Raw genomic sequence first — 26,421 nt, forward strand, 5'->3', positions numbered from 1 at the left:
GGCCTGGAATTGATAGGGAGTGTGAGAGAATTTGGAAATGCTGCAGTGGCACTTCAGTTGTTTGTTACTTTTGAAGCAGTGCTGTAGGCTCTGGCAGTGGAAGCCCCTTACTGCCATCCCACAGTCAGCACGATGTGCAGCAGAATGTCCTGCACAATAGCAGACAGCTCACCTCCACTGCTGCCAAGTGTCCCAGATGCAGACATTCTGGCTATTTTTGGCTAATTTTATCCTGCTTCCTTCTTAGGTGAAATATGGAGTATTTTTGTTTTGTTCATTCGTTTTTAAAAAGTTAATAATCATCTGACTTACAAAGCCTGGCTTGTGGTTCAGCCGTAAGAAATACTAATTCCCGACATGCCCTTCTTCTCTTAGAAAAGATTATATGCTATCAGAGAAGAGGAATGATGGATGTTTCTAGATAGTATAGTTCCTTTTATTTTACAGTAAGACTAAAATTTAATGACAAATAATTTCCTGTGTATCATAGCTTTTAGTCCTCTGCCAGTGTTTGCCAGTACTGTAGCAATTCCATCTTTGTTAGAAGGCAGAAAAGTCTGTAGGAACTTCAGGAGATTATAGGCTTTAAATATGCTTTAATATGTTCCCAGTTACACAAGCTAAAGCAAAATAATTGTTAGTGGACAGTGGCTCATGTTTCATCAGTTGTATTCTATCTGATTTATACACACACAAGTTAATTCAGGGAAATTTTTACAAGCAAAATCTAGCAGATGAATTGGAAAATAATAATAATAATTTTATATAAACTCATGGCCTTCAGGAATGTCATGCCAACTTCTCTGGCATGTCAGCTAAAACAAGAACTGAGTCACCTGGCAACAGAAGTCTTCTGTGAATTCCAAAGTGTGAGTACAAGGACACAGCAGATCCTGCTAGAAGTGAATGACAGAAATCCTGCCTTCGTGAGCTGCTGGCTGCTACAGACCTCCTTACAGTAGGAGACTCGTTGCTGAGCCAGTTACTGGTTGACAGTTAGCTGCTCAAGCAAAGCTTAATGCTCTGGAAAGTCTGCTTGACTTGGCATCTTGACAAACCACGGTCTGTCCTTGCATTAATTCAGAATTAATTCTGTTTCTAATGGCTTTGTAAACTAAGGTCAGAATGGAATTCATTTTGTATTTGGGAAGGCTCCCACTGGAACGAAGACCATTTTACTTGACTGAAGAACCTTGGGGTTATTGCCTTTCATTATCAAGGCTCTATCAGAAGCAAGTCACTGTTATGTTATCTCCTCTTGTCATCACATAGGTGCAGACAGAATGATAGAATTCACCTCCTGTAAGCTGTTGACTGCTTACAGGATAGATGCAGGGGAAAGCATTCTCCGACAAGCCTCACTGAGCATGTCTCAGCACCCATTCTTGCCTCCCCAAGACACTACGCCCACATTCTAGTTACACGTGCTTTGGAACAGGGCTCCGTGAAGCACCTGTCATGCCTCTTGATGTGGTATCGTTAATAGGGGAGGTTTCTATTTCCAGCTCTGTTACTGATATAGAGCAGGGTGACGGGTAAATTACACAACATTCTTCTATGCTTCCACTTTCCCATCTATGATGCAGCTTCAGAAATTTTGCCTGAAATTCAACATTGTGTTCTGCTGTACAGTAAGAACATCGGGGTTTTTTGCGTGCTGGTGCTCGAGGCTGTAGGTTTTTTTCTGGTCAAGAGGGGGATGTTTTGTCCACATCTAATATTTGAATATGTATGAAAACATAAATGATATGGGAAGCAATGTCGATGGCTCAGTTTGAGGCAGGCCTGCTATGTGCATGTTGATCATGGTAACACCCAGGGCAGGCAGTTGGTGGACCTGTAAGAGTAAATGTGAGAAAGAGATCTTCCTATACCTGGCACTCTGCAATTGTATAGAGGCGTTAACTCAGATGATATCCCCTTGCTTGGCTATAATGTAGAGGAGGCACAATTCCAAGCATCTGCTGTAACCTACCCCAGAAGCGTTTGGATTCCCTGGAGTGAGTACAGGAATTTCTGCTTGTGGATTGTGGGAGTGTTTTCTGAGTAATCATGAACAGAAAATGCAATGGACGTGTGAGACACTACCTCTGAAAACACTCACTGCTGTAGTTGTTTTAATGGTCTTTACTACCATAAGCTTGTGATCTAAATATTGAGACTTTTTATGTTTTGTTTAGTTTGGTCAGTATTTTGTGTGAGTCCAGAAGTCATGAGATTTTTCAGAAGTCATGTGTGCTATCTTTCATTTCTGCTTTGCTTTCCCCTCCATGAAATGTTGAGATAAGCACTTTCATAGCTACTGAGTGGTTGTGAACCATATCTTCCTGTAAAAATCTATCTTTTCCCACTGAGAACTTCTGTTTCTTTAAGCCGTTCTGGATTCTTGCTAGGTGGTGGAATACCTACTGACTTGAAGTGCTGTGTTCTAACTTTAGCTCAGTACAGTGCTGATGCCTCAGGTACTCAGGAGCCTAACACGAATCCAGATCTGAATCTGAGAAAAATGGCTTTAGAGAACTTATACAAAAGAGTGTCTTGGTATGGCCAAGGTTAGAGGACCGTCATCCATGCTCCTGGAACATGTAATAGCACAGGGGCTGTGAGGCAGATACGTGGTGAAACAGAGGGACATTCAGTACATTGGATAACTGCATGTCAAAAAAACTAAAATAGCAGATTGTCACTTTCCCCAAAATAATTCCTACCCCAGAACACTCGCCTTACTTGCCACATAAATAAGTTAAATTAACAGTCCCAATCATCTCAAAGTCCACGGTGGTTGCTAAAGCAGAGCTGGTATTTCCTGAATTTCAGCATTGTAGCCATGGGGATACTGATTTCACTCCTTTTGCACACAGCACTCACATCCTCGTGTGTGAATTACATGCTTGAACCCTTCCAATGTACTAATACAATTTTACATAATTTTTGTTAGTATTATTCTACTACAGGGTGACCAGCCCCTAGTCTGGGCTTAAAGAGTATTTGTCCCTCTCTTTTTGTTTTCTTCAGTCAGTTCAAGCAGGGCAGTGGCAGAATTAACTGTTTTTTGTTGTGGCAGCTGCCCATGTGACATATCCTGCAAGTTAGGGTTTATGCTGAGAGAATGGCTGTATTCAAAGCTCACTGTGAACTGGAGTAAGATGGGTAGTGTTCCTACTAGAAAATTACCAGTATTCCAACCAGAGCACATGACAGTCTGTCTTACAAGAGTTCACTCTGTAGACTGAACAGTGGCACTGTAGGCTTCTCTGAAGGATGAGTTATTACAACTCAATTTACTATGGAAGGAATCTGCATAACAAGTCTTTGGTTAACTTTTGGATGTCCAAATTAGGAAAGCTGGCACCACTCAAGCAAAGGAGCGCAAAGAAAAATAGGAAACAAATGGACTCCGCCTGAGGAACGAGAAACTGAGGGTGCACAAAACTGCTGTCTGCTGGTATCTCATGCAGCAACTGTTTTATTTCCTTAATCTAGACAAATAAATAAATTATTAAAAAAACTGTCTAGTACTTCAGTGATTTTAATCTAAAGTAATTTAGTCCATTATGCAAATCTTATGATAATTTCCTTTTCCTGCCACTTTAATATTTTATAAGGTAATGAAATTTTGTGTATGATACGCTTGCAAAGCTAACTGCCTGCTAGATGGTTGTCCTCGAGCAGAGGGGTTTTATTTATGTACCCTCTCCCCCTATATGCAAAGTGGATGAAATAAATGAAGGAAATTTTAATGTCCTTTAGAAGACTTTTGCAAGCTATTGTTAAGCAGTCTCTAGAGGATAAAAAGTACATTTGTCATATTTTTGGTTTTTTTTCCTTTTTTTCTGCTCTATGTGAAAAAAAAAAAAGGCTGAAAGTTAACTATTTTTTTGCTGCCTCTGTTTTTCTTCTATATGAGAAAAAGCATGTTTTGTTTCCTCTATTATTTATTTACTTCTGCCAGAATGTATGATCATAACTGATTATCAGGTAGAATTATCTCGAGGCTACTGAGAGAACAAAAAATGACTAACTCTCCAGGGAAGAGGTGTTTTTATTCAGCTCGCTTAAAAGTTTAAAACAAGCAAACAAGAAACCCAAGCATTCAAACATGTGGAAAAATACTGGGGAGAAAAGCTATTTTCCAAACGGTAAGAGCTTGCTCACATTAATGGTTTAAAGAGTCTAAATCTAAGACCTCTAAGGAAACTGCAGAGCTCAAAAAGGAGACAAGTGACATTTTTAAATGAAGAGGACAGGCAGCAAAAGAAATCTCAAACACCTCTCTCACTGTTTTGAATACTTTGCAGACCTTTAGGAATTTTTCTTTAGAGAAAGAGGACACAGAACTTGAAAGGTCAGCTTTTATGTATTTTGCTGTGGAAGTCAATGTTAAGTAAATGAAACCATTAAGCAAGATATTATTTATGTCAGTAAATATTAACTAAATATGTTGAACAAGTCTTTTTGTTTGAAGCTAGGCTGCCACTGCTTGCTCTAAGTGGAAAAAAATCTGAGTTGCAATTTTTTTTTGTCCTTCAAGAGTCACATGGATGGCTTTGCAATTTCTGGGCCATTGAAAATGAAGGAGTTTGGAGAACAGCCTTTTTTTTTCTTCTTCTTTTTTTTTTCTTCTTTTTTTTTTTTTTTTTTTTTTTTTTTTTTTCTTGCTGTTGATTGTTTGTAATTACTCTGGCATCAGGGAACAGTTCCATTTCTTGGTGTGTGAGGTTTTTGTTTTTCATTTTATCAGGTCCTAGTGGCACGGCAGAGGCTTGCTGTGTTAAAACTGACTTGGATAAAGGGCCAGTGCTCTGTTGGAGTGATGGAGAGCTGTGCTAAGGTGGGAGGAAAGGGCTGGGCAGCTGCAGAGCCTGGCTGGTGGCAGGGCACAGGGCTGTATTCCCTGCCTAGGAAACAAGTCATAAAGTTGTACCCTGTCCTTTGGTTCCAGACAAAAAACAAGCTCTAGACTCCTGCTTCCCTCCTTATGTATCTTGTTAATGCTGTGAATGTGCCTCTTCTGGGTAATGTTTTTAATTTGCCTCAAAGTAGATAACCAATTTAATTGATTTGGCTCCTTGAGAAGCTTAGGGGAGGTAGGAAAACTTTTTTTTTTTTTTTCTCCTTAGGCTCCCAGATATATAAATTAAGTTTCTATTACGTCCTCTGCTGCCTTGGGAGTAACTATTGGAGAATGGTCTCCATCTCTGAACTTTGGGATTGGTGCTTTTGGAGCAAGAGGGTACATTTGCCATCCTCACTGAGGAACTGCAAATGCAATGTGTTGTGTTGCCAGTGAAGCCACAGGTAAAGTGCTCATTGTTTCTGTAACTGAGCATAGGTTAAGAAGTGTTACTGTACTGGGGTGCTCTTTGTGCAAACTATTACTTTATAAATACCATGGAGAATGTGTCTTAGTGCTTCACTGTGAGGAGAGAGAGCAACCATAGGAAGGGGACATTGAGGAGAATGCAAAATGCAGGAGGAGAATCTGAGTTTCTTTGAGTCTTTACAACCTCGACTCCTCAGATTGTTGCTGAATTCTTTTAAGAAATGGGTGAGGAGGTGATTTCCTTATGTAACTGGTTCATGTTAGACTCGGGTTTAGGGACCAGTCTGGATTAAGAACAAAGTTTTAACCTGGATTTGGGCAAACTGCTATCACTAGAGCTTCTCATGTAGTAGTATCAGTATAGACTGTTATTAACACTGGACAAGCAAAATGTGAGTCTGAATTTCCTCTTCCTCTGAGTTTGAATTGGAGGTATCTGGAATAGTTAGGAACAGATTTTCATCCTTGTAATGCTGCTGTTGAAGTACATGTTCTGTGAGATATGGGTGTCCCAGTGTATCAGTCAGTCCTTGTGGCTTTAAGGACATCATCATCATGAGTCTGTAGTGATCACTGATGAGTGTTTTCCCAGAGGGTACAGGGCTGTGCATTTTTTCTAAGGGAAAATGCTTCCAGTTATTTTTAGCTCCTGCTTCAAGGAACCTTTGTGTTCTATATAGAAATTAAATGTTCTTTCATTTCTGAGCCATTTCAAGACCAGTGAAGCCCTCTCCTTACATCCAGACAGAATTCATGTTGTGCACTTTGAATTTGCAGAAGACCTGTGTCAGCTGAGGCTGCATGAGGCTCTTGTGGAATGTCTGTGTGAAACGGAATACGGAGAGGTTCAGTTATAGTGATTTCATCCCAGTTGTGGTGCTGCTGTAATTGTAGTCTGTAATTAAGGTAATATGGAGCACATGTGCAATTTTTCATTAGAAATGTATGATTATATTTAAAGTCTCAGGTGACATAATCCAATATAGCTACTGACTCCTTCGACAAGGCAAAGATGTCAGTGTAATCCAGAAGAACTTTACTCCTCATTTGCTCAGCCTGATATACTTCACTCTTACTTCTCTTTCTTATTGATCAATCTACCAGAATTTAAATTCAGAGTATTATTTATATATTGTCATATTTCTATTTGGAACCCTTGGCATTGGTCTTTATATTTCCCATCCTGAGCAGCATCTTGTTGAGAAACAAGGGCTCACTGGCAGTAAGAAATTGTTCAGTGATGACAGAAGTCTACACAAATTCTTTCTGTATCTGGCTCTTACTAGAGCTGATCCCTCAAAACTGCATCTGTGTAATGTGGGTACTCTCAAAATTCCTTTCTATCTTTCCTCTTCTTTCACCAGTGGGACCTGAATTAGCATCCCTCATCTGAGCATCCTTGAAAATTGTTTATATGTGGTATTTTAAAGCTGATCAAGATTGGATGGTTCAGGCTCAGATGGTCAGATCTAAATTAATTTATTTGTTATTGATGTTCTTCAGGCATTTAAAATGATTTAGTAGGTACTTCAGATGATTAAATAGGGTATTTTTTCCCTTCTCCCCCTCCTCCCCCCCTTAACTTCCTTGAAAAAGGAAAAGTGAAGCGGTTCTTTAATGCCAGTACTGAGGTTCCTTCTGGAGGACTATTCTTCCCTCTGCAGTGCATCAGAGGAAATTTTTTGAAGCATCAAATTCTACAATTTGAAGCCTAGAATCATTTGTGCCACATAAATCTTAATTGAGAACTCATGGTTGTAACTCGTTACTCTAGTGGGCTGTAATTCCAATCCAAGCAGCAAGTCCTGCTTTGAATGTCTGTTGCAAAGTGTAAAAATCAAAAATCATCCATTGAAGTTCTCCAATAAAGATAAAAAATGTTTGTCAAACCCAGCTATTCAGGATCAGTGATTGCAGTTGCTGTCTCCAGACAATCTGCAAGAAGTTTGTCCTCTAAAGTATTATTTTTGTGTTTTCTTGACCTCTGACTTAGAGAAAACTCTCTGTCTCTTTGCTGGCATGAATGTACTCGTGTGTGTTTGCTGCAATTCTGCATTTTTATCTAAGGTAATAGTTAGCAACAATTGCTTGTTGTGTTTTGCTGTTGTCCAGGCTAAACATAAGAATGTCCTATTGCACCTCAGCATGTGTTGCGCTGTTTTCTCTGCTGTGTATTTCATAGGTAGCAATAGGGAAAGCATGGAGCTGGTACTTAGAATGAGGGGCTCTGGATCCTTATGTTCTTCTGTCACCTTAGGCAAACTCCTTCAATCCTGTGCCAGCCAATTCGTGAACAGAAGGTGGTGTGGCAGGCAGGTGTTGCAGGCTGTGCTGAATATACATGTCAAAGCATCCCAATTGCGCCTGTACTGTCCTGCCCAGCTCGCCAGGGAAGTCTGATTTTCAGGTGTTCAGTAAAAACTGTGAAATAGGGCTGACAGATACAAACAGTATCTCATACTCATACAGTATCTCAGCATAATAACAGTCCGTTATTAGGTGTTGTCTTGCTGATCAATTGTTTTCTTTTGTTCCCCCCCTCTGCTCCCATATAAAATGGGAATTGTTCTGTGCCGCAGGAAGTTACAAGGTTTAGTTACTCATGCCTTGAATACATACAAATGTATTAGAGGATTTTTGTGTCTAAATGCAAATTCCACCTCCTTGCAGGTGTTTTGAAAAGAATCTGTCTGCGTCTGAGTCAAGTACCTTGAGAGCTCCTTCTAAGTATTGTTCAAAGTTCATTGCAGCAGTGGTGGGAGGACAGAAGTCACCAGTGAAGCAGCTCGCAGAGTAGGAAGGGCAAAGCTTTTATGCTTTTTCAAATGAGCAGGGCCTTTGCTTTGATCCATGCTGCTGCTGTTTGGTGAAATCTAAAGCAAAATGAGGAAGTGTTTGTCATGAAAGATAGATTTATACAACTGTTGCAATCAATGCATTTCCTTTTTAAGTAGAAATAATATAAAGAATTTAATTCAGTACAGTGCGTATCTCGGTTTTGTTGCTCAGACTGTATAAAACTAGTCTGCTCTACTCGACATTTGCCTTAAACTGTTTATGTTACCTAAAATGTCATTCCAGATGAGAGTTTGGCTTAGGACTGCAGTGAAAGGCATTTTATTCCATGTATGGACCTGGCCTCTCGGAGCTATTTTAGTGGGTAGCTAGGAAATGTTTTTCAGTGAGCCATAATTTCATTTGTGTTTATGTGGATTGGCTGGCCTGATGAGGGAACTACATTGTTCTGCAATTCTGCTCTGCTGTGTTTCAGGGAAGAGACAGGAATTTTCAGTTGCATTCTGGAACTGTGTATTTTTAAACACTTCATTTAAGAACACATCTCAAAATCACTGTGTTTTCAGTTTAGCTACTGGGAATGAAACTGTTATGTGCCTAGAAGAGGCTTTGTTTAAAAAAGAAAAAAAAAAAGCTCATAGACACTGTTGGTGTTCATCAACTTTGACTTTAACAGAACCAGACTGGTTTTAAACCATTACTTGTGCTGGTTCCAGCATACATAAACTCATTCATTTCTCTTGCTAGCATGCTGTGATAGATGGTTGAAGAATGTCTGCTGGATCAACAGTGGAATCAAAAGTCTTGTTTTAAGCTGTTGGGACTCTACTGTGGCACTTCTGTGGAAGCACAGTGTGAGGATATAGTGTAGGTATGTGCTGCTCAAGCAGTAGCAGCAGTGTGTTTGCTCACAGGACAGCTTCCAATAGGCTGAATCCCTGAAGAGTGGTAAGAGAAGAATGTTTGGTTGACTGTAGTTTTAATTTGATATTGCACCATGCTGAAGAAATCATTCTGAGTCCTTTTATGTTTGAGGCACCACTTGGTGCTTTTTCAGAATGTTCACTGATAGTACGATGCGATCTTCTGCCTTGGAGGAAATGTTAGTAAAATTGTGTACATGCACACTATTATATATAATTATACCATTCTATTATAGTGGCATAGTTTTCTTCATATATATTCTAGTAAGTCCTTCATTCCTTCTCCAGGAGATTTACCTCTGGAATTGAAGGCCAAGTTGCACGTCTGACAAGCTGTGTAGCCATTGCATTTAGACTATCAACTACTGTCATCTGTTGTTACAATCTTTATACTTTAAGTGACCTGGAGTCAGATTTTCGGTGGTATTTATTTGCTTAAGAGTCATTAGACACTAAATGGGATTTCAGAATTGCCTAAGTAAATTAGACTCCTAATTCACAATGCAGATCTGATTAGGAGGCTTCATGTATCTGTAGGTGCCTAAATACCTTTGGATAGCTGCCTGCTGGATGTAGGAACTAGCCTAAAGGCAATATGGTGTTCCCTAAAAGTCATTAAACAAGTCAGAGCACAGTAGTTTTTGATGGATTTTGAAATTAGTAGTGTTTATTTAGATAACTAAAGAAGGTATGAAAGGCTCAAGATTTTATTATTGATCTCTGTCTTCCAGGGTGCAGTGAGTAGCTAGCTTGAGTGAACTCACACTGTAGGGCTGGACAAAAGTGGACGTGGGGCTGATAGGATATGCATGTAGCCTGTGCCCATTCAGTATCAGCTTGTCTATGATTTGAAGTCATGTCATGCTTCTTCCTATAGATATGTATAAGGTCCTTGAACAGTTGTTAGCAACTATTGGAGAAATCCATGGACTTCATTATCTCCTCGGAATATTGCCTTTCCTTGGAGTGCTTTATTCAACTTCAAGTTCTTGCAAATGTAAGTTTGTCTTTCAGGTACATGGTCAGTAGGCTGTTGGGAGTTTCTGTTTATTTCCAAAGAAATTTCTTGAAAATATTTTAAATGTATCCATTAAGACTGGTACTTATCCTGATCTTTCTCCTGGTTGAAAAAAGTAAAAAAAAAAAAAAAAAAAAGTAAAAAAAAAAAGAAGTAAGAGGTTGTGGGATTAGCCCTGCAAATACTGAACAGGTCTTAAAAAATTCAGTTGTGTAACTGGTTGGACTTGTAGATATTTGCACTTAATATGCTCATTATCAAATTCATGTGTCTCAGAGTGGCATTACTAAGAGGCAGTTGGGAAGGTTCTTGAACAACAGAGAAGTTTGTCCTCAAACATGAGACTAAGCTAAGATGTAAGTTGATCCAGCTCACCTATAATTCAGTTTGATGTTGTACCCACTTATGTCAGCACTGAAACTCGTGTGTTATGTGGGTTGAGAATCTTAGCACCTACTTGGAATATCACTTTGGGTGTTTGGATGTTTAACTGCTATTTACAGGTGCGCAACATAAGCATGCTGTTATTGTCTTCCATTGATGGTATGGAGGTTTAGGTAATCTGAAGTGCTTACTGCTGTCTTAAATTGCACAGTAGTCACAACGCAGAAGTTAGGCACATGTAGAGGGTAGTCTGAACAATACTATTTGTCTCAAAGCCGCTGAACGAGTTTGAGAAACACTGATCTCTGAGATATGCATATGCCCATTTAACAAGCTTGTTCAAGGTGAGCAGGGAATTCCAAGAGAATTTTGGAGTGGCCTGTATTTTCTTATGTTTTCTAGCATCACTGCATGGCTGTGTTTATTCATTCTCTGTTGTGAATTCTCTGGAGATGAATGTAAAGCTATCAGTCATAAACACTGCGGAGAGGTATTTTTCCTTACGTATTATTAAATGTCAGATACTTCATTTTCCTTTGCAACCCTTGGAAATTATTTCACTGTCAAATACACCTTGAATTCACTGAATACTGAATCGCTGTCATTAAAAGGGATAAGGGTAGAGAAGCCAGTGTAATCTTTACTCAGGTACAACAGTATCATTTTAAAATAACACTCAGTAGTAAATGATGGCTCTATAGAGCCCAGAGCTAGACCACTTACGGAGCTTTGCGTATTGGCTGCTTCCTCTGAACTGTTGGACAAAATCTTTTTAACCTGAAGCAGCAGAGGTTCATGCTTTCAAGTGCAGCGTTCCAGCTTTGGTGCTTATATGGCTGATGTTCTGAGGGCATTTTTCTGTTTGATAAAAAGTATAAGTAGCAAGATACCAACAAAAAGTTGTAAGTATAAGGACAGTGATATTGAAAGAAATACACCATGCCTCAAATGTCAGCCTCAGACTCCTATTCCAACTGTTGTGTTTCAAAAACTTACTTTGAAAAGTCAAAACAAATTTTCTTCTTTCTTTGACTGGTAATTTCACAAATGCTGAAAGGTATGAAATTGCAAATAACAGCTGTGTTCCCAAATACCTTGGGCCTATCTGAATATCTGGAGTTGAAAATGTCAATAACGTTCTTCTGAGAATATAGCATATGGATGGAACAAAACACCTGTTTTTGAACAGTGCTTTGCAAAAGTCTGTAAATAGAGTTGAGAAAATACTATTTTATTCATAGTTAAAATGGCATGCTGCTGTCATTTGAAAATACTTATTCTGTAATAAGCTGTTGAGTGGAAATCCATTAATATGCCTCTAAAGCTTTCCATTGCAGGTTCTTGAAGGTGTCTGCCTCTTTTTTTTTTTGTTTGTTTTGCTATGATAGTTTTTGTTTGTGCTGGCTTGAATGCCAACTACAGTTTGTTAGTGAATATTTAATTGCCATTAATGCAATGTATGCAATGCTATGTAACTCTTGTTACATAGGACAATATATTGTTCAAGAAAAGCCTTAGACCCCTCCTTATGCTGGAAATCGGGTTCTGAATATTTATTTTAAGTCCATTTTTTGAAAGTTTGTTAGTTTATTCCAGTTTGAGTTACCTTTAAAATGGCTTGGTGTGAAGGCTCCACTTTTTACTGTGATTTTCTTGTGGCCATTATAGGGCAAAGTGCTGCTTGATTACTGAGCATGCTAAAAGAAGAAAGATCAAAATAGTGAAAAGGGTTGTAATGTTTGATTCTTAGAATGGCAGTCTTAAAGGCTGTACATATTATGTGTTTGTAAGGTGTTTAAAATTGATAATTGTTTCTCATATGATAATACAAGCAATGAAAAACTAATTTCAGCTTTCATTACTGTGTAGAGACACATGGAAACAGAAAAGAACCAAACATTAGAGACTTAGAAGTGAAGTTTGTGCAGGATGTGAAGCAAGTACAGGTGAATGAAGGGTAAAAAACCCAAACTGTCAGAAAAATGAACGTGCATCTCTTCTGTATGCAGCAACAGGTTGTGTTGTGGTTCAACCAGTCTGATTAAACAGGTTGCCTGTGGATGCGGATTGTGAGCTAGTCCGAAATCTCTACAAACAGGGCATTGAGTGCTCAGACAAACAGTGTTTTGATAAAGGACATTGTAGCTTGAGAACAGAGTAACTCCTGTGTTTCTCTGTTAGGTGAAGTGATCTGTCCATGTGATAGCATGCCTGGCCTCCCTTAAATATTATGTTTATTTATTTGACAGGCTTTGTGCTTTCCTATTGAAAGCTTGAATGATTCATTGGCAGTAGTATTTCATCTATAATAATTCTCCTTGAACAGTTATATTGTTTTTTGTTTGTTTGTTCTTTTTTTTTAATTAAACATGAATGAAAATGATTTGTTGGGGAGTCAGAATGAAAAGCCGTTTAGATTTAAAACACTTTAATAGCAAAAATTTAAAACACAAAATAGCAAAATTGCTTTTCATGCAAGTTCCTTTGTAACATCTTGTTCTTTTCAGTGTTTTTTTTTATAGCCTAATTCCCAGAGAGATGAGCTCACAAACAAGAAACAGGGACTGTAAAATAAGAGTCTAAAACTTTGATCAGATACCTCAGTATGTGCTGTGGGAAATCTTTGTATCGTGGAAAAAAACAGCTTTTTAAAACAAAACAAAACCACCAAACAAATAAACCAAAACCTAGCCCCATTGTTGTAAAGATCTGTGGATATTATTCTTTGTGTTGTGCCCAGAACAAGATCCAGACTTAGGAAATGGTATTTAACTGTATTTGTTGTCTTGGATCTTTTCTCACTAGAGATCAAGTCAAAGGAAAAGGACCTAATTTTGGCACTAGCTTATGTGTTTTTCTCAGGTCATCTGCTCCTTGACTAGAATGAGCAAAGTTATAAGCTGTCTTTTAGAGCAGTCTGGATGTCAACAAAGGGTGATAAGGATGAAAAGGTACTGTACCTCCTGTTTCTAAGTGGCTGTATTTGATAGATCCAATACCTCATAGCTAGGAAGAAAAACTGAAGCTGTCTTTTAACTACTGTACTAAATGAAGTTAAAGACTTGATTTCATCACTGATGTCCTCTTTGTTTATTAGCCATTTCACTAGGTCTCTAAGTTATGTGAATTTTACATAGTGTGGACAAATATCGTAAGGGCAAACCTGGATCTCCCAGTAGAACCATTCCTCCAAGTTCCTGATTCTGATTCCATGGATCTAAAGAGGCAGGCAAGTTTAATAAAGCAAACTGTCCTATCATCCTGTTTCTTTGTAAAGTGCACTGCCTAAATGCATTTTAGGTTCCCATCATTAATTCAGCTCTTAGCCAAAGTTAATATTGCCAGAATTTCTTCTTTGTGGGATGTTCAGAACTGGGTCTTGTGAACTAAGCAGAACATCAATATGCATTCAGGTTTTGATCAGGAATGTTCAGTGTATAGCTTCATACGACATTCAGGCAGTTACCAACCTCTGGTACACAGGCAAGGAAATTTTAGTATGTAGCCAAATGTGATTCAGTATCAATTGGACAGGGGGCAATTTTTTATCTTTTGTATTACGGCATTGGTGGTAGGGTACAGTCAGGATCACTGCTTCCCTTTCTTAGGCCCTGAACAAAATAAATCTCAAGGTAAATCTCATTCCAGCCCCCAGAATTTTATAGTTCAGCCAGTCATTTTAGGGCAAATGCATTTTGTCTATGACCAAAGAAAAATACCCTTACCTTCAGTCTAGCTAAAGAATAAAATAATGAAGTGTAAGCTTGAGAAGAAGTGGACAGCAGTTTTCCCTTGGCCTAAAACAATATGGTGTAATTCTTCTTTATGACATTGTGGAGTGATTTCTCACACTCTTAAATTGTAGCAATAACTTCTACTCAACCTCCCTTTATCCAGTTTTGGCTCAAATATCTTCCATTTGTTTTATTCTCACTTAATTTGACATCTACATCCTGAATCTAAGACTGACTACCTGTTAACTATCAACAATGCCACTCTTAAAGTAAAATGTTGTATGAGCTCAACAAAATTAACTCAGCAATGGAAGCTGAATATATTGTAGGTTTGAAAAAAAAAAACACCTCCATTTGTGAAGTCCTTTGACTTCTTCTACACTGGCTCAATTTGCAGTGTATTTTGAGCATACACATTACTGTGTGTGCACAGTCACAGTACAGCTGAAATTATGGGTTGAATTGTGGCTTTGCTGTTAGAATCAATTTTGCAAGATTTTTAAAAATGTTTCATTATACAAAGAGTTTTAATTTTAGCCATGCAACAGATCTATCTGTCTTGTGCATACCATAAAATGTACATAGTGAAGCAAAATGAGTTCAAGCATTGTGGCTTTGAGAACTTTTTCTGAGCAAGTGCAACACTCCAAATTCTTAGTACAGCAGTACATGCTTGACAAAATATTGTTAGGAGCTTACTCAGGGGAGGACGTTTCTTTATAAGTTAAATTAGCTCAACAAATCACATTGACTTTGCGTTTAGTGGCAAATCACCAAGCCCCTACAACAGTTTAAATAAAAAGGAAAAATATTTTGTCAGAGTGGCAGAACTGTAATGTCCTAAGGAGTTAAGACAAGCATATGTATGTTGCATAAAGTTGTGTTTTGTAGTACTGTTACAGTAGCTTCTTCATTGTCACTAGAATTTGGTTATATCTATCTAGCAAAATATTGAATATGTTTCCATGGGGAATATCTTGTCCTTCTAATATCAAATAAGCTTTTCATTGTGTAGTTGTTTTTGTTTTTTTTTTAATGGCATAGCTGAGTCAGTTGTGGTTTAAATCCAATGAAGGAGTTGAAGCCTTTTTATTTGAGGTATTGAACAGTAAGTACCTCTTTTATTCAGATGGTCCCAAAGCAAAACATAGGAAATTCTAGCTGAGATGGACTCCCGCCAAGCAAGACATACACCATCAGCTTAAGAAAAACAAAAACTCAAATTACCCAAGTTATACCCAAATATCATTCACTAGAATGAGCATTCCTAGCCAGTGCATGAAACCAAGAAATCATCAGAACTCTTCTTGTTAAACTGATCAATACTATCTGAAACGTAGATAATGTTGATACACACTAAAGAACATTACAGTTTTGCTCCAGTGACTGCAATGTTTTGGAAAAATTCCAATGCAATATATTTAGCAAGTCACCAATTCCTTGAAATTGAAATGTGTTGCAGAGAGAGCTCAATTTTGACAAAATGTTGACAGTATCCTACCTGCCAAACACATTTCCTTTCTGGGTGCCGGTCTGGTTTGCTGGTTGTCCATTTGCTGGAGTGCCTTGTCCCAGAGTCACTGCCTTGGGGCAACGCTCACTGAACCCCCTCTGACCTCCTGGTGCCTGGGATCCCCAGCTTGCCCTTGGTAAGTACTCTGCACCCTTTTTCATGCAGTGGTTAGAGGCTTGGTTCATTTTAAGGAAGAAGAAAAAATTATTAAAGATGGAAACTTTACTCACAATTACAAATTGCCTTTCTGTGCACTGTTCTAGAGCGTGCATTGTGCTAACAAGTAGGACAACAATTTAGGTTGTTCTGTTGATTTAGACTTAAGATGCCATTGCCTTGCAGAATCAGATAGTGGATTCCTGCAAGGCAGAACATTAATGCTACTCTTAAATTTTGAATTGCAGTGTAGAAGGCACTAAGATTAAATGATTTGTCCAAATTGTTTAGAAATATTTCTTCAAAGAAATCTGAAGCCAGCTCTTCAGCCTTCACCGCTAAGTTGTCCTTACAAAATAAAACCAATATGATCTTTAGCGCTGAAGCCTTTCCAGTGTCCTCCTGCCAGCAATCTTAGTGTTGGCGGTCCCTTTGATTGTGATGGAATCGATCATGGTGGAGGGTGAAACCTTCCTTCCTCCTTCCTGTTGAATGCCAGCTGCAGGTGTCCGTGTGGGTGTGATGATGAAGTTCTGGGTGATGGATTTGAGCTGTAACTAAATTAGATATGTTTCTGCGTACTTCAGCTATAAAAATAGGATCTAGTTATGTTCTTCAGTTCAAGCACAAAATGCTTGAAAGAGACGTGTGGGTGCAGTTAGGGAAGACCTTTACTTTCTTAGCTTTTAAACTAAAAGGTGGTAGACTTAGACTACATTTTCTTTATTGTTCTATTTCTTATTTAGCTGTAACACAGAAGTTGCTCACCTTATCTCCAGTAGCGTTTCTCTTCCCTGAGTTGCACTAATGCTCACAGTGTTGATAGCTACTGATGTTTTAATTGCTGCCTGGTGGCCTCTCCTTGTCAGCATGGCTGGGTTATTAGTTGATAGTCCCAGGTGGTGGCCATGGGCCACCAGGGCTAACAGGAGTGTAGGCACAGCTGGTCTGGGTCACATCCCTGTATAATTCAGTTTGTGAAAATTTCCGATGGCCTTCAGTATGTGGTGAAAAGGATATGCAGTTAAAAGGTATCTTTCATTATCATAGACTAATGAGGGCTGTCCTAACTTCCTGAGGGAACATGTAGTAATATTCAGTAGCTACAGAAGGTTGAAACAAGGCAGGAATTACTAGGCTGAGGAGGAGAAAATGTTGCTTCTGTTTCTCTGTCCTTCAACTCTTTTTTTCTCTGTCCTTCCGTTCTTTTATATACCTTAATGAAATGTAAACTGTGTGAAAAACAGAGCTGCAAAAAATGAGAAAATGTTCTTCATCCATTAGGGTCTGTATACTCAGCACGTAATGGAGGCTAGAAGTGTTTTCTTCCTGACTGTGGGAGTGTGACTGCACAGCAGCCTTGCTTTTTAAAATTTGGATAACTTTTTTCTTCTCCTTCAATTTTTTTGTTTTATTTCTCACTTGCATTGTAGTGGCTGGTGCTATTTTCCTTGCATCTCCAGAGTGACAACAGGCTGTGCGTTCGGGAGCTCCTAATCAGAAGTGATGACAAGCCCTTGAATGAAGCACTGTTGCCCTTGTCCCCATGAAATATTTTATCCTTTCTGATATCGTCAGACGTGCAACTGTAATAAAGGCCAGTTTCTGCCAGTGGGTATGTGTAGAGGCTGATCCCTGATATCTTTGTGCAGGAACACCTCGCAGTGACATCTGTGGCTGTACTGAACAGGATTTCTTCCATTTCATGGGAATAAGATGATGCTTGTGCATTATTAAAAGAGTCTAACAAGTTTCCTGGGGAGAGGTTGTGAAGTGTAGCATATGAAACTACTTATGTAATTAACACCTTGGGATTTTAATGAAAAATACTGCTATTTTGCAACCATAATTTTCATTTTCTGGCAGCCTCTAAGTGACGAGACTGTAAATTGCGTGGGGGTCCCTAAGCCGTTGTCTCTGACAGGAATGGTGGATGATATTACTATCCCTAGGTAATGATTAACTGGAATCTCACTGTTGGTTGCAATGGTGACTGAAGAGTACATGTACCTGCAACTCCCTCTCATTTGATCTGCAGAAATATGTCTCCAGGAATGTTATCCCCCTGCACTTGAGTTGTAGCCCTCCTGAGTCCCCAGCCCCTTTGCATGGGATGCCATTTGTCCTTTCCACAGTAGACTGTGCTGAATTCAGTGCCCACAGCTTTAGTTCAGCATTATTGTTGAACAAAGGCTCTCTCTTTCAAAAAATCCTCAAACAGACCCAAGCCCACTAGAAGAACGAGTATATCTGATACCCAGAGACTAGCAAAAGCTATCTCCATTCTGTAGCTTGTCTCTGGCGTGGCTCCCACAGCCCTCTCCAGGGACATGAACGTGATGTCTCTTTGTACTGTGCTGTTCTCACCACAGTGGGATTTGGGTATGGGGAGGCTAACACAAGCTATAGCCTGAAAGTGTAATGGTATGTCCCTGACAGTACGCAGGAGCATGGTCTTGTCCTGTGATAATAGGCCTGATTTTTTTGAGTTGCAGCTGTCTTAGTGCAGCCTCGGAACAGCTTGGAACTCTTGGTTCCAAGAGAATTTCCAGGAGAGTTTCTGAAGTCAATGACATACTGTCCCTTGCTCTATTGCCTTCCTTCACAGAGCAGAAATGTTCTTGTGGCTTCAGATCTAATGCATTCCCATATCTCTGGATGGCGACAGTGATGTTTCTTGGTGCATTATTCTCCTTTCATTCCCTTTGAGGAATTATCTTTGAGGATAGAAGTATCTTTGAGGATACTTCTAGTAGAAGTCAGAAGCACCTGCTGGAAGCTAAATTCTCTGGGCACGCTAGATAAACAAATGTTACTCTTTACACCATGTTACTTCCAGTGAAGTCAAAGCAGTTTTCCATCTGTACGTAAATGGAAAGCAAGTCATCTTCTGTCTAATTATCTACAACCTTTATCTATACTGCCTAATTCAAACCACTGAAATTCATCTTTATTTATTAAACTGTCTCATGGTTTGTGATTGCCACTATATGCTGGAAGGTTTAGGAGCACGTTTCACTGTGGCATTTCACATTTGAAACTTTCAGATGTTCTTCCATAGTGAAAAAAATTTTTGCTTGTTTCTGTGCATTATTGCAGTCTTTCCTTCCAGAATTTCCTTTGAATGTGATTATTTATCACCAGTACATGCTCATGTATATAAACTTTTTGAGCTGAATGTCCCAGTGCTGTGAATATACAATTTCCTGCATTTTCCTGGGGTATAATTCATACTATTTTCTTAGAAGTGGCAAATAATGGACTCTGCCTGAAGACAGACAAAGAATTATGTCAGTTCTTGACATTGGTACATTTTCATCGTGTGCTGATAAGTCAAATCTGTAAGTTTGAGGTCTGGGTTGTGTGGTCTGTACAGTACTGGTGGTGTGTTTGTACTGAGGATTGATATCTGAAACAGTACAAAGGAAGTAGTTACAGTACCTCATGTAGCAAAGATATGGCATCTCATGCTTAATGGCACTAGTGTAAATCTCGAGTAATACTGTTTAGAGTGGAGACGTTGGATCCTACAGGATCTATGATTGAGAGAAACTCAGGTATCTAATGACTTGAAATTTCAGTGTTTGCAAATGAAAGCAGAAGGAAGAGAAGTAAAATTTTGTGTTAGTGTAGGTGTTACGGTGTTATACTATAAAGTGTTGTAATGCCATTGGCTTGAGAAGATACTTTCACTGTACCAGATGAGGATCTGATATTTTGAGCCTATATATACTCCAATTAATGCTGTTAATATCACAATAAGTTATCTTAATTACTTCTAAAAATGTTCTCTTCATTTTCCAGATGGTGCCCTGGTTACGATGGGAACTTGCCCACTCAGTTTTGCCTTCCATGCGATAATAGCAATCTGCTTATAAGATATTTTAAATCCTCCATTCTTATATTCATGTTCTGCTCTGGCCCTGTTTATTCACAACTGAATGCCTCTGATTATTTTATCTGTCATGTGCTCAGTCTGTGATGCTTTACATAGCAGAACTGGAATAAACTGGCTATGCTATATAAGATGATCAGTATATTTAAGACAATGATCATTTAGCTATCTTATTTCTATAGCAATATTTTAAAAATTAATTGTAGAGAAGCCAAGAAAGCTTCTCAGGGATTCTCACTTGGCTTTTCTTCTGAGCTAAGGAAAAACTGAAATAGATCAGAAGTTAAATATTCTTTTTCATGTTGTATGGACTTAATATTTTGGTAACTTGGTGCAGAGTCACAGCAACCACAATGACTTGTTTTGTGTGCTAAAATCTGGATGAGCAGAGATAGAGGCATTCTCAGATATGTAAGGCAGAGTTTGCTGAGCCTATTTCTCAGTCTTTGATTAGACTGCAGTAAGCAGTCTGATGTTTAATACCAGTGACAGACATGGATAAGTTTCCCTTGAGGATTGGAGAGGTGGCTATTATTCAGTAAATCCCAGAGAGACAAATATGCTTTACTGTAGACTTATACAGAGCTTAACAACAGCTCCCTTAGTATAAGGAAGGAGGTTGGCGGAAGCTGTGTGAGAGTGCTTCTGCTTTTTGAATTAGCAGCAGTAGAGGAACAAAAAGGCTTTTAAAGAACATAGGGGGTAGTGTTTTGTTTTTAAAGACTTAAAGTTGAGTACTTCAAAGTAGAAAAATAATCTTAAAAATCTTTGCCATTGGAATTTATTTTTTAATTGTTTTGATCGTCATATTCACAATTTTATAAGAAACATTTTGATGCCTGATTTTTATATTAAAACTCAAGAGGGATGGCCTCAATGCCAAAACATAGAAGTGGAACAAAACAACACAGTAACCTTTATTGCCTGTGCCAAAAGGACTTTCTGTGGTTTCTCTTTCCTTCATCCAGAAAAACTGCTTTAGGCAATGCTGTCTTCTGTGTTGTGGTTTACTAATCCCACCATAGGTGTGAGAGTTGGGAATGGTTTCTGCTCTCTTTCTCACTGAAAAATGCTAGCTGCTTGTAACCTGAAAGCTGTGCATTTAAACCATAGCTGAAGAAGACATCTGGGAGAAACCTCTGATGCTCAGGATGGCTCATCTGCAGCCCAGACAGCTTCTCAGAAAAGGTTCCCCTCTCACTGTGCAGGAGAGCAGAGCTTTCCTGGACCTTGTTTCTCAACAGATACACTTTGGTGATTGCACAGGGCTCATACATACAGCCTTCGAGCAAGGCCCAGATTTGCCTTCTGCAGCAATGCATTCTGTGCGTCAGGTTCCAGCATGAATTCAAATCCTCAAGCTGGCATCAGAGATGTCAGCAAATCAGCCTTGTTCTTAAATGAATGGGTTTTGCTTTTTGTGCTATTATAGCACTTCATATGTCTTCTCTACCTCTTTGGTTGTTACTTTTTAGGACTTATTTCACATTACTTCGTCATCAGAAGATTAGATTCTTCTGCTCTGGTTGTTGTTTTACATTCAGTGTGTTCCCACTGGGGCAGCTAATTGTGCTGCTCACATAGTTGGCTGCCATTGTACCAAGGAAGCTGCAACTTTCTCTTTTACCTTAAGGTGAAATTATTCTCTTGTATCGCTGCTGGTACTTCAATGACGGAGCCTGTATTTGGAACTGGTGTAATAGGAACATTAAATATTTTGTAGCAGTTTTGATCCCAATGATTGCTCTTTTTCACATATTAAACTAGTTCTTAGTTAACTTTGATTAGATGTAGTCTTTCTACAGGATGATTCATTTGTTTGTATTGTGATTGTCTCAGTCACAAGTCAAGGTGTTCTACTTCCAGGATTTTCACAAATGCAAAACAAACAGAATATATTGCCTGTAAAAAAATACCTTAGACTTGCTTTGATCTGTCCTACTTTTCACATAGAACTAATATGAAATGACTTTGAAATACAGTTCAATTGGTTTTGAAAGTGGATTTTCATTCTATCATTGCAGAGTTAGAGAATGCATAAAGTCTGTCTCCTGTGCCACTTAGTTATTCACTGTTGCAGCTGGAGGTAGGGAGGCCATATGCGATGCCCTGTCCACAGGTGACACAAAAGATTTCATTTGACTGAGGGCTGCCTCAAGCCGTCACAGGTGGTGTTCTTTCATTTACAATAGTGCTCTTTAAAATATAAATGACTGCATTTATAACATCAGCTCCTTCTCTTTCTTTGGAATACCCCAGCTAAAGTTACATCACACATAACAAATGGTCTCATTCCCTTGAGAATTAGTTTAATTACTGATATAGATGGATATCATGTCTGAGATATTAATTTAACCACGCTTTAATTAAGACGTCAGATGTGAAAGGCTGCAGAAAGACTTCCCACTTAAGAAGTGTTGAATGGGATGGTGGAAGGATAGAAGGCTCTGACACAGTGAGCTTTTTACTGTCTGCAGGAGTACTGGCTTTCCTTCTCTGTTTCATTACAACAAAATTTGCATCTGGAAAATACGCGCCATCGTTCATTCACTCATCATGTTTTCTAACATTAAAATGTTTTTAAAATCTAGAGTCTAAGTACCAAAGCAACATGTCTCTTACCTTTTGGAAGTGATGGCCACTCCTAGGCACCAGTGATTTCCATTAGAACTGTCAGCACTGTGTCCTTTTGACCAGTGGGCTTGAAGAATGGGGCTGTGACTGTCCTGTTTGCCTATGCCGCTGCAGTGGGGCACAAGGGAGGATGCAGAGTGAGTGTTCACCAGAGGGAACCAGATATTCCCATCTCTGAACACCTAGTTGTTTTTTCCTTATAGCTTACCATGAGTGTGGATGGATTCCTTTCAGCATTTAATTTGAAAGCCCTGTTTCTTACTAACTCAGAAATCAAGGAAATGGACTTGGAAAGCATTCAGGAAGAAAGAAGTAAAAAATGGGGTAGGCAGAAGGAAGGAGTGTCTCATAACAAGATTACAGAAACTAGACAGTAAGAATGACTTGTAAGAGGGGAGCCAGGACATCATCAAATAAGCTTATTTTGCTTTACCCTGAAAGCTGGAGCAGCCTTAAAGAGGTGGCTATGGATAGGAACAGACACTCACTGGCAACCAATTTAAGGATTTCTCAAATTAACCTGGTTCAGAACGGCTAAGTGACCGGGTCAAGCAGTACCATCACTCTCCAAATCTCAATGAAGAGGTCAGATGACAATTTTTATTTACATCCTTTTCATCATTTATTGTCTGTGTGAATTGTTTATTCAGTAAGACGTACTTCTGATGCAATCTACAGAAAGTTTCTTTTGAGAAACTTTTTTCTTCTTTCATGTATTTTCTGCAGCTGTTTTCTGTTTTCTGTGATTAGTCGCCATTTCCCTTTTTGCTTTTAAAGTAGAGTAACAGTTCAGCTATGCCACTGCCTTCCTCTGCATCCCTGGAGGAAAACTGGTGGAGTACTGGAAAAAAACAGAGTTAAATATTAACATGAACTACTAAATGTTCTCACTGCAAAAAGTCAGGAACACTTCCAAGCGCTGAAAGCAGACTTTCTTTTCCTGTAGTTAAATTTTGCTGCTTAACTTCCAAAACTACAGCTTGCTCGGTCATTATTTTAACATGGTTAAACATTAAAAATCAGGCTGCTTCTGCTTCCCGGGTGGTAGACATAAGAAAGAAATCTCATGCAGACACTTAACTCTGAGACATATAGTTTTTTTCTAAGTAAAGAGTTGACTTTTTTTCCCCCTTGTGGTTAGAGGTACAAGTTCCATAGTTTGCACTTTTAGTCAGAAAGGCAGTGTTAATAAACACTGAGATTTGGTATCAATGCTGTAGTGACTCCTTAAGGTGTAATCTGAACACATATAGGCATTGCCTTTCTTATTAGCTGAGGACTTCTGACAGATCTCAGAAATACCAGCCTCTCAACAGGTCTCTTGCTTGTCTAGCTTAAATCTGCTTTCTTTTTCTTTTATTTTCTTCCCTTTTTTTTTTTTTTTTTTTTTTTTTTAAATACTGGCAACAGCAAGATTTTATATTAGATAATCATTTTGGACTTGCACTGGAATATTTTGTTTGCAGAGTTTCTAACTATTAATGGCAAAGTCTGCTGTGGGAGTGCATGGGCTAGACAGAATCCATTGTGCTTTCAGCAAGGCTTTTTATTTGTTTTTAATCTAATTCAGGAAATGCAGTTCTGTAAAACTAGTAATTATTTCCCTCAGTAATTCATATTTTGCTGAAAAATCAATCCTTCACATGAGAAGCTGGGAGACTACCATATGTTACCCATTGTGTGCTTCTCATAATCTCTCCTAACTCTTCAATGTAAGTAAGCAAAATGATTTTAACTTGACAAAACCATGGGTGCTCCCTAGGGTAGGGGCTGTAATCCTGCTCTACGTTAACTGATGTATCAGGAGCAGTAGTTTCCATGGCCCTGAAAGTGGAAGGGCTGCAGCGGTTAATAAAATACTCCTGGAATGGTGTTGTCAAACCTTTTGTCTGTATCTGGGAAAACGATGTGTGGCAATGTGGAGTTAATCCCTCAGAAATAAAATGATGGGCTTTGTTTTAATTCTGATTGCTTGCACAGTAGCATCATGAAGTGAGAGAGGTCCTGACATTTGTATGAGGCACGTGCTTCTGCCCACGAACCGCCAGTGAGATAAGTCAATAAAACAAGCCATGCAAGGCAGAGATTGCTTAGAGGTGGTGGAGACCTATTAGGCTATCTCGCCCTCCTGCATGCCAGAAAGGAATTGTTTCATTTGGATTTGCGTTAAAGGACAGAAGAACAGCTGAGTAAAGCACAGGATAACATTGCTGTGTGATGGGGTGGAAGCTCAGCTGTACTTCAGTTCTTATGTTTGCATCTGCTTTTGCACCGAATAGCAGCAATAGCCAACCAGTTTTTCTTTCTAGGCTGTTGGATGTAAGTATAACAGACTGAACAGGAGCTATTCTGATGGCGCAGATGTGCAATTTTGCTCTATAATTTTTTGTGGGTTTTTTTTTCCTCATCAAAGGAGAGCAAGAAGAAAAGACAAAAATCAGTGAGTATGTCTTTGTGTACACGTGTGTTTGACAGACATCTGCCCATGTTACACCAGTAGCAAGAAGGCAGTGGCTACTCTGCTTGACCACAGGGAGGGAATGTTACAGAGCCAATGCACTGCAAAGAGAAGAAAAGCCTCACTGCATTGTGGCTGTGTGCAGCACACCGTTAGCTTGGAGCAAGCGACCATTTCTTATTACAGCAGTGTCTCGCATTCATGCAAGGCTGCGATGCAAAGTGATTCAACTCACTGGGAGCTGCTGCATGCAGTTCTGGCACTGAGAGAGGAGGTCTCTGTGGTCAAAAAGGAAGACAAGCGTATTGGTAGTGGTCCTTTAAGCAGCTTCATCTGGTGACTGGACGGGGAATTGCAGGCACATTTGTTTCATTGTGTTAATTTCTTGCGTTATTCCCCTTTTGTCTGTTATTGTTTCTTTACCAGTATTTGTGTTTCAATAGGAAAAGAATTCTGTGGTGAACTATGTGCATGTCCTACTTCTGTTCAGGCCTGACATGTTTATATATACAAAGAATTATGGACGAATTACAGAAGACCAAAGAAGCTCAGAAATTCTTTGGAAAAGCTTGTCAAATTTTTAATTAATGGGCATGTAGCAGAGGGAGTGAAATCTATTGCTTAATACCATAATAGGCAGTGCAGTGCCTTTGCCTCTTTCTGCCATCCTTAACAGACAGATTTATTTTTGGTAATGAGACATTTATCTCCTTTGCATCTATTAAAAGCCAATTCAGTGTAAAAAAAAAAATCAGTTGGAAACAACATGAAAAAATGCAGTGGTGAAATGTGCTTGGATTTTCTGTACGCTTTTCTGAGCTCTGTCAAGTCTTTTTTCTCTTTAGCTTAGTTTATTTTTGTTTATTTTTGCTTTGCTGCAGTTTGCGTTTCCAAATAATTAGGTGTTATCTTGATAGCACCAAATAACGATGTGAATATTTAGATTGTGTAAAGAGTCTTAATGGAATTACTTGCAGGCCAATAATTAATATACTGTCAGTGTAAATAAGTGGTTTTGAACTTTTTTTTCTGTATGTGGACTCTAAGTTTGTTTTGTTAGATCTTGATCCCCTCTGTACATGACTTAACCCTACTGCCAACAGGCTTGCTTTTATTCGTGGCCATCTTTGCACAAAAAAACCCCACTGATAAATATCAGTGGTAAGTGGCAGCCTGGATCAGCTCTCCTGGTGCCATGGAGAAGGAGTCCACACAGAAATAACTGCAGAAAAAAGTGTTCATTTGTTTAAGAAATAAGTAAGTATGAGTTGTGCATGCATTTCTCACTCTGATTTGAGGCAATTTAATTAGGAAGGTGTTTTCACGCTTGTGGACTGGATCATTAATTTAATTCCTAAGCAGGTCAGCAAGCAGACAGCTTTTCTTAATCTGTCCATAGAGGAGCCTGTGTGTACTCTAGCTGAACACAATGGATTTTTGTAGGAATTTGTGTGAAATCTTGTGGGGTTTATTAGATACCCCTTAATAGATTTTCAAGCTTCTGCTGCATTTTGCGGATAGGATGTAATTTTCCTAGTGAGATCTGTAGTGCTTGACAACTGATGAAAAACCAACAGCTTTCTTTTA

At 38.9% G+C, this 26,421-nt stretch overlaps 1 protein-coding gene across 4 annotated transcripts in view; it reads left to right on the forward strand.

The window, feature by feature from the left end:
• The window catches only part of SORBS1 (sorbin and SH3 domain containing 1), a 162,506-nt gene that overhangs the window by 8,737 nt on the left and 127,348 nt on the right, over window positions 1–26,421 (forward strand). The window contains exons 1-2 of one of the 4 annotated variants that reach the window (XM_042863430.1): window positions 24,526–24,695; window positions 24,790–24,816. The exons of 2 other annotated variants lie outside the window; for them this stretch is intronic. The gene's annotated coding sequence lies outside the window, so the exon portion shown is untranslated. Of the gene's footprint in view, window positions 1–24,525; window positions 24,696–24,789; window positions 24,817–26,421 lie in introns of those variants that run through there. One more of the 4 variants, XM_042863431.1, reaches the window with a different exon arrangement.

The sequence above is a fragment of the Lagopus leucura genome, unplaced genomic scaffold (assembly GCF_019238085.1).
Source record: "Lagopus leucura isolate 7727_CA_CO unplaced genomic scaffold, USGS_WTPT01 Super-Scaffold_739, whole genome shotgun sequence".
Taxonomy (NCBI): Eukaryota; Metazoa; Chordata; class Aves; order Galliformes; family Phasianidae; genus Lagopus; species Lagopus leucura.